We start from the raw sequence: 9,533 nt of genomic DNA, 5'->3' as shown, positions 1-9,533 counted from the left end.
CTAAATATGAAACATTTAATTACTAACTACTACTATATGAAATATTTAAGAAGCTTAATTTCACAACATTTACTATACTTAAGTAGATCATATTTTGGAAATTAAGGATTTAAAACGCGATTTATTCGTTATATTGTTATCCCGACGTTACGCACACTTTTCGGGACAATAAATCATGAATTAATCGCGTTTAAAATCCGTTAAAATTCTTAATTTCTTAATAGTCGCGTAAAATCAAACACTAGATTTGCTTATAAACGGTATCGAGATGATCTGATGATGAAGATTGAAGATTAAAATTAAACTCTAGAGGCCTATTAATAAACGCATCGAATATTGTAATTTATAACACAGCTTTATAATATTTAATCTATATTCCTCCTGGAGACTCGATGTAAAAATTGAAAACAGGTGACTAAGATAGTTGTAGAGCTGTACAGAAAACATATTTTCTGTTTCCTTATTATTTTTAAATAATGAAAAAATTCCAGCTACAAGTAGAGTCGTGTTGAAGGTAAAATTATAAAATATTGTAATAATTAGTATAAAATATATTGAAATAACCTGATTCTGCGAATAGTAAAAGACGTTCGTAGCGTAAATTTATTTGGCACTATATATTTTACTAGCTGTTTCCCGCGGTTTCACCCGCATTGCTCCGGTCTTGTTGGTCTGAGCGTGATGATATATAGCCTATAAGCCTTCCTCCATAAATGGGCTATCTAACACCGAAATAATTTTTCAAATCGGACCAGTAGTTCCCGAGATTAGCGCGTTCAAATAAACAAACAAACAATCAAACAAACAAACAAACTCTTCAGCTTTATAATATTAGTATAGATTTGTATCTCTATTATATTTATTGGTTATATGCATAGTAAATTAAAGTGTTTAATTGTTAATTTATTAGCGATGCAGATTACATTATTTTCAAAAAATTGTTACAAAAGCTTCAGTAGCAATTGAGCTTTTCCGCAGAAATATTTTCTGATCTTAATATTTAAGGCAATCTCTACAACAGATTGATTGTTTATTTGATATAGTGGAAAATATCTAAGTTTCATGGTCTCTTTTAATTTAATCAAGAACTATCAAATTTGTATAGGTCTATCAAATTCTTTTTCTAGTCGCTAAGCAAAATTTAATTTGGTACTGTATCAACATTATTTTGAAAAGTTAAGTTTATGTCATTTTTCTGGTAGATAAAAATATAAGATCTGATAACTATATTTATTTATTTATGCTTTATTGTAAATACATACACACATACAAACTTAGACAATAATTTAATACAATAATTACACACAGGCACATAATATTATGTACGAAAGGCGGCCTTATTGCTTAGTAGCAATCTCTTCCAGGCAAACAACTATACAATGTATGCAGTAAATACTCATTACAGAAATCCAATAAACATCAAGCTAAATAACAACGTGAAGGGGAAACAATTTTTTCAATTCGTACATGGAAATTTGTTGTATCGCAAAAGGGAAGTTGGCGTATTTTCAACTCGCGAAACTTTTGCAATAAATGTCCGTTGATGTGGAGCGTCTGTTATGTCATCAGTGACAGCGATATTTTGTCTTTATATTATTGTGTTTTATTTGATTTTTACATTTGTTACGTAAAAACTAGACTGCAAAACAGAAATATGTATATTTCGCAATAAAAATTAGCCTATGTTCTTTCTCAGGGTCCAAAATAAAAAATTGTCTGTGCCAAATTTCATCAAAATCGGTCCAGTAGTTTATGAGCCTATTCATTACAATCAAACAAACAAAGTTTTCCTCTTTATAATATTAGTGTAGATATAGTAATTTAATAAATGTAAACTGTAAAGTTAATTTGTTTGTTTGACTGTCCTTTTACGTCGAAAATCTTGTCTCAAGATTTATCTGTCCTGTTTGTCTGAGTATGCTAATTATGGTGTGTTTTTTATATCAAGTTTTCTAATCCCGTCTTCTTCCAAAGTGCAATTTCAATGAGCAATATGAAATTTGACTCTCACTTTCCTTATTAGATACTATCTAGTGTATATAGGTACCTACTTAGACAAAGGTGGAAAAACTAGTTTTGGTGTTAGATTGCCCATCCATCGAGGAAGGCTATATATCATTACGCTAAGACCAACAGGAGCGGAGCCACGCGGGTGAAACCGCGGAGCGCAGCTAGTATATTAAATATTAATAAGCTTATTTTCTCGCTATCGCAATGGCCCCACATTATTTTCACATCAGCCTACGAGCGATGATCAACACGCTTTGAAGAATGGCCTTTATTTGTATTTCGGGATAAAATAAACGCTTCATGGCGGTTATTTTTTGAGTGAAAAGAGCAAAACTAATAATATTGGTGTATTTAATGATATAGGTAGTTAAAGGGTTACAATAGTTAACATAAATAGGTAAATTTGTTTGTTATTTCAAACATAAATGGAGAATACTGGTTTCATATTTAAATTCCATTCTTACCTAAATTAGAATACTGACCGTTTCATTAGATTTAAAACTTCTCAAGCTCAACCTTTATAAAAGTAGATACAATTAGTTACTTACTGTGAATTTATCTATATAACTATAAAAATGAAACCCGTTTCGCGGTGTCACATCATCACGTGTGAACGGCTGAACAGATTTCGATATTTTTTTTTATTATATTCCTTGAAGTACGAGGATGGTTCTTTTGTAGAGAAAACGTAAATATGTACCACGGGCGAAGCCGGGGCGGACCGCTATTATAATATAAAAATTACAGACACACAAAATGATTATGATAATAGTATTATACTACCAGAAAGTACCTACCATAATTAATACATTACAATTCCATTAGAATTTAACCATCTCTCCCTAACCAAACATTTAACCCTACCAAATAATAACTGACTTAATTATTCCCTCTATAATAACATTTCATAAATCATACAGAAAAATCTAAAATCGTATATAATTTAAGAGTTTCCATACTATGGTAATGCAACAATACCATTGAGTTTTAGCATGCAACTTTGCATGAAAAGAAAAAAAAATAATATATCGCTAATTGTAAAATACACGCTCGTAAATTAAAATATTTCATTTTTCTAATGCTATTATATTTCAAACGCTGTATGAAATATGCTGTTAGTCAATCATGCAAATAACTGGAATGAAAAATCATTACGTATAGTGTGATAACAACTTTGAAACTTGTTTCCGTAGGTAAGTAATAGAGATTGGGCTATTCATTATTATATTTAGCTTCCATAGTATTTCTTGGTTATAATAATGACAAACAAATTGGTGTAATAAAAGATATGAAGAATATGTATGTAAGATTTAGATAATATACATATTCTTGACGACGCGGTTGGCGCAGTGGTAAAGTAACTGCCTACTGAGCCGACGGTCCCGGGTTCGATCCCCGGTCAGGGCAAATATTTGTGTGATGAACTCAATTATTTGTTCTTGGGTCTGGGTGTTATTATCTATATATGTATTTATTAAATATTATATTTATCGTCGCCTAGTACCCACAACACAAGCCTTAATTGAGCTTACTGTGGGACTAGGTCGATTTGTGTAATAATGTCCTATAATATTTATTTATTATTTATTTATTTATATACTAGGTTTCCGCCCGCGGCTTCGCCCGCGCAGTCAAAGAAAAAGCCGCATAGTTCCCGTTCCCGTGGGATTTCCGGGATAGCGTCATTTTCCCGGGATAAAAAGTAGCCTATGTCCTTTCTCGGGTATCAAAATATCTCCATACCAAATTTCATGAAAATTGGTTCAGTAGTTTAGGCGTGATTGAGTAACAGACAGACAGACAGAGTTACTTTCGCATTAATTATAATATTAGTATGGATTTTGCGAGTAAAATAGATAGGTATGCAAAATTTTTCAGTTCACAACTAAATAATATTATTTCGCAATCACAAGTATTAAATATAGAAAATTCTGTAAAATAAAGAGCATAACAGAAATGAAAGCTATTAATAAAACATTTATACATAACAAAATTGGTTTTATTTTCGTTTGTTTTATTCCAGAGAGTTACAATCTAGCCACGGATCCTAGTCAACAAAAGCAACTTCTTGACGTAGGTGCTGTAAAAAGTAAAAACCACTAACTTACTCCAGAAACTAGAGTGACGAGCTCACAAAATCTTAATTTATGAAGAAAACTTTTCCAATAACCGGTAATCGAAGATGATCGTATGTAGGTCAAATGCCGACCATTGGATGCCTGTGGCTTTTGTTCCTTAGATATTATAGCAATAATCTTCACATACGCAGCGTTTTCCATTTGGAATTCTAGACCTTTCTAGAACAATTTCCTTGCCCTATTTAAACAATTGCAGTTTTATTTTCATAGCGTTTGTTGTTAAGTTAATTAACCTAACTATCAGTAAACCTCGTTCTGTTACTGTACATTCTCATAATCAAATTCAAATAGTCCATAAAAAACTGTCCTAAATCCTGAATTACCATTTGAAAAAGGTTGAATATACCCGTAAAATTCCGTAGTCAGCACATCACTATACATCATGTCGATATTATAACATCAATCACAAACCCTAATCCAGTGAAATAAAAACTACATTTATCTATCACATATCAATGCTTTGTTCCAACAATCAATTTATCGACAAGCTTTTTCTATCGCCATCAAACACGTAGCGTATCAACCCTTATAAAATAAAGGACTCACGCGTTCCAAAACGTCCTAAGTGAATAAAAGGTAATCAAAATAGAACCATATTCAATTGTCATAGAGGCACAAATTCCCTGCGTGATAGAATAAATTTAAGTCGGGATTTTATTAAGAAAATTAAGGATATCTAAAGAGTCTTGAAAGGTGCGCTCGGCCTATTGATTTTCACTTCTCACAATTTTATTGCATGCCTACGTTTTTCAACTCGAGTACAGTTTAAGCATCATTTAGTGAGCTAAGCATACCGTCCACTGCATGAATTTGGATTTTGCCACTTATGGGCTTGGGGATAAGGCTCATTTTGGTGTACGGTTCTGCTAATAAATAAACGTATTGTTGAGCGGAACGTGATTTTGTTGAGATAGAAGCGAAAAGGTTTTCTGAAGAAGAGGTATGATCTTGATATCCTTAAGGATCTTCATTTTAATGTTCCAGCTGTGAAAATTTTGCGTGGATAACAAAAAATAGCCACTTTGGTTTATAGAATGGAAAATCCAATAGAAACACATGGGAGTAAACTAAATTTTCCCGTATTTTCCTTCAGTTTATGAAATTTTATGTACCTATTCTTTGAATCTCAGCGATGAAAGACTTAATTCTTACTCTTCTTATATTTTACTTCCATTTTATATTAATTACTAGAGATCCGCCCCGGCTTCGCCCGTGGTACATATTTCGCAATAAAAGGTAGCCTATGTCCTTTCTCGGGTATTAAAATATCTCCTTACCAAATTTCATGCAAATTGGTTCAGTAGTTTAGGCGTGATTGAGTAACAGACAAACAGACAGAGTTACTTTCGCATCTATACATATAATAAATCTGTAGAAGGGTCAATTCTGTACATTGAAAATATTGAAAAAATAAATAGCAGGGGGTGTTACTGGGTCGATACCAAACCCAAATATGTGTTTAAAAAAATTTTTGTCTGTCTGTCTGTCTGTCTGTCTGTCTGTCTGTCTGTATGTGAAGACATCACGTGAAAACTACCGGTTCGATTTCGATGAAACTTGGTATAATTATACCTTATTATCCTGGGCGTAAAATAGGATACTTTTTATCCTGGAAAAATACGTAGAAAAAAATTAATCTTAATTTTTCAGTTTTATCCATAGACGTTGTTCCGTAGAATCGCGAACACACGTTGCATATTATTATAGGCCTTGCCGTATTTGGGAATTGGGTCCAATAGATATTTATAAGATTTTATTGTCAGTACCTACTCAAAATGGAGAAATAAACCATCCACGGGAAGACCGACATCCGCGCGGACGGAGTCGCGGGCGGAAGCTAGTCTCAAATAAATTTCAATTGCCTGCTCTATCTTTTTCTATACTCTATTATTCTGTTTACAATAACTTATTAGTCAAATAAAGTACTTTATATATTTGACAAAACATATTATACCACCTTACCTACATTAAAACCAATGTCTAACATGACCAGAGTAATGATTTTTTTAACAAAAATATAAAAACAATCATTAGACTTTTCCTTCTATAAAATCAACAATCATAACAATTCTTTATTGTTATGGACACTTATGGGTGTTGATTTTTTGAACAAGATTGATATTATCGACAGTATAATTTATTCAATTCTGATAAAGCTCTTTAAAAGTAACTTCTAATATGAAACCTACACATTTCCGCAATTTAAAACACTAAAACATTTCGCTAACATGTCAGCTATTATAATATTATCTATGGCTCGGGCAAGGTCAATAGCACTTTAATTAAAACTGCCCCTTGAACTATAATTGTACGAGTTTAGCTTTTAACATTAACTTGTTTGAGCGTATTTTGTTTTACAACTACGCTGAATGCTACACTAATAATTTATAGACTACAGGCTGAATCTTATTATTTTCCAATGACCCACATTTTTCAACATGGGCCTTTAGTCTATTAGGAAGTATGTCCGTTTTCATGTCACAATTTGATCAGTCGTTTAACATACATTTTGAACATTATTTGCTTCATCTGTATGTCTGTATGTAACCGAGTTCTTTGGACTCGATTTAGACTTTTAAAGGACACATTTCATTCAAACTTATCAAGGATCGAGACATTACAATAATTTAATGAGTTTATTCAATTATACTGTGTTTTTCTATTTATATGTATTTATTATTGGTACTATTTCTTTAGGTAAATGAATCAATGCAATACATATTTAACTAGTTTCAGCTCTCGTATGTGCTTGTTTGAAACTAACATAAAGATGACGATATTAATTGCTATCCCTTTAAGGGCCGATTTTTCAATCCATAGTTAAAACTTATCCGCCCAATAAAGTATTACACGATAATATTAAAATGTCACCTGTAAACTGTCAAATACGGCCAAAGAAAACATTTTTGAAATGATAGTTTAGTACGTTATTCGACGAATAAGTAATTAACTAAGAATTGAAAAATCAGCCCTAAATCAAACAAACGCACATCTTTATAATAATTACTACTTTATAACAATAACCATAGAAATGACAATCTTGTTAATACTCAAATAGGGTTGAAATTTCCTTAACTATTATTGTCTACTTTATATGTACTTAAACCATAACGCGGGAATTCATAACAATCCCTGAAGAGTAGTAAAATGTGAACTATGTCAAAAGCGCGGGATGACGAATCCTTAATTCAAAGAGGGTGATATTATAATATTATTTATGACTATATTACCCGTGGCGCTGCGTGGTATTAGATTATCGAAGTTGTTAAATTTGAAGGTGCGTAGATTTTTAAAGTGAAACTGCTTTGAGCGCGTTGAGAGTAAAATTTAAAGGTCGGCTCATGGCAATACCGTCACATCATGAAGTAAGGCGACGATTTTGGTTTAGAATCTTGCCAAAGAAGTTTCACTTCTGACACGTGTATTTAGCACACACGCTCTTTTATTGTTAAAGAAATATAGGAAGAAGTTGCTTGATATTTTATCATTGAAGTATCATATCACTCCTATTTCTCTTCTGGTGTCCCTGGAGAAAAAGTAAAGCATATAAATGTCAATACATTAGGATATGTTTTACGGGTCCCTTGTACTAGCGGGAAAGGCGAAGGTTGCATTTCACTATAAACTTCATTGATAGATTTTCTTTAGGGAAAGATGATCTCTCTTTCCCCACAAGTGTAAAAAGCTATATTTTGTTTTCGCTGTACTATTTCGTTAATTTAATTTTAAGCTCTATATTTTTAAAGTATTAGAAATTGTAAAAGGTACATTTTGCCAGCACTACAAACAAATATAGATACCTAACATAATACTACCCAATTACTCCGGCTTCGCTTACCTGAACAGGGATAAAAAGGAGCCTCTACTTATCCAGCCTATCAACTAGGTATCTGTCAGACTACAATGATGCCAAAAGTGGTTTTGACTGGCAATGAGATTTGACTATAACATAATATAAATAAGCATTTTTTGTGAGGTTAAACTATATACTTATCTACAAAGGAAGCTTAGTATAATCGATACTTTCGCACTCAACCGGCTTTGCTTCTCTAAACTATACTGTTTGTTTTATTGATCGCGCTAATCTCAAGAACTACTGGTCCGATTATCCGAAGGCATCATCACGCATCATCACGCGGGGCGCAGCTAGTCAGGGATAAAAATGGAGTCTACTAATATAGATTATTAACTATATGTCATAATAATACGATAGATTAATCCTACAGATGCGAATTAAATTAGAAACTATATATTATTAACCGCTAAGCTTTTGGAAACTGAATCAAAATTATTATTCGCTTGTGTCAGTCTACATTTTTTATGAAGCAATTCATTAAAATACTATAAATTGGATAACGAACATACATATAAAACTACATAATAATATATTCTGATATATATTTTTTGTTTGTTTGTTACTCCTTCACGCTAAAACTGCTGAACCATTTTCATGAATTTTGCATACACATAGATGTTACCTTGGATTAATAAAAAGGATAGTTTTTATCCTGAAAATCCCTCGGGAAAGGGTACTATGCGGATTTTCCTTTGACTACGCGGACGAAGCTGCGGGCGAAAACCTTGTTACAAATAATTATTTTTTTACAAAAAACTAAAAACCGTGTTCAAACACAGGTACCAGCAAATAAAAAAGAATTATCACAATCAGTTCACCCAGTTGAAAGTGCTGAGGTAACACAAAAAAAAAATATTTGAGAAACTCCTACTTAATATGAAATCGGTTAAAAATATACGACGTATAAATAAGAGAAGACGGTTACGTGGTTTATCATTTAAGAATAAATAAATTAATACAAAACAAGTATGAAGAAGGAAGTCACCAAAAGTTTGAAAAGCATGATTGTTTTAAGTGCTTTACAAAAAGTTAAAACCTTCGCATTTAATAATATGAGTCGATACATATCAAACTCCGGTAAGTCCATTCTAACAGAAATGTGGGAATTGAGGTATTTTTAATAACTTAAAAAAACAATATGTTTGGACCTTTATAATTTATGACGGATATAATATAATACATTAGAATTATTTTTACGAAGAAAATGAAATGTATTACTTGATGATTATGCCACAAAATTAGATTTAAATCTGGACATACAGGCGTTTGATATGTACCAGCAAAACTTACCGGGTTTTGAAAAACATCGTCTTGGACTTACAGGAATTTGAAAAATCTCTAATGGACTTACAGGGATTTGATAGAACTCAGTTTTGGGACGTACTGAGGTGGTGGAAATGGGTAGATAGTTAGTCGCGTTGTAAGTATTGGACATTAAAATAAAATATGTAAATTAAAAGATACAAATTATTATTATTATTAACCTTTATCATCCCACTGCTGGGCAAAGAGAGGGGTCAAAAAATCAA

The sequence above is a fragment of the Colias croceus genome, chromosome 25 (assembly GCF_905220415.1).
Source record: "Colias croceus chromosome 25, ilColCroc2.1".
Classification (NCBI taxonomy): Eukaryota; Metazoa; Arthropoda; class Insecta; order Lepidoptera; family Pieridae; genus Colias; species Colias croceus.
The sequence above is the reverse complement of the archived record's forward strand: the minus strand, read 5'-3'. Positions refer to the sequence as shown.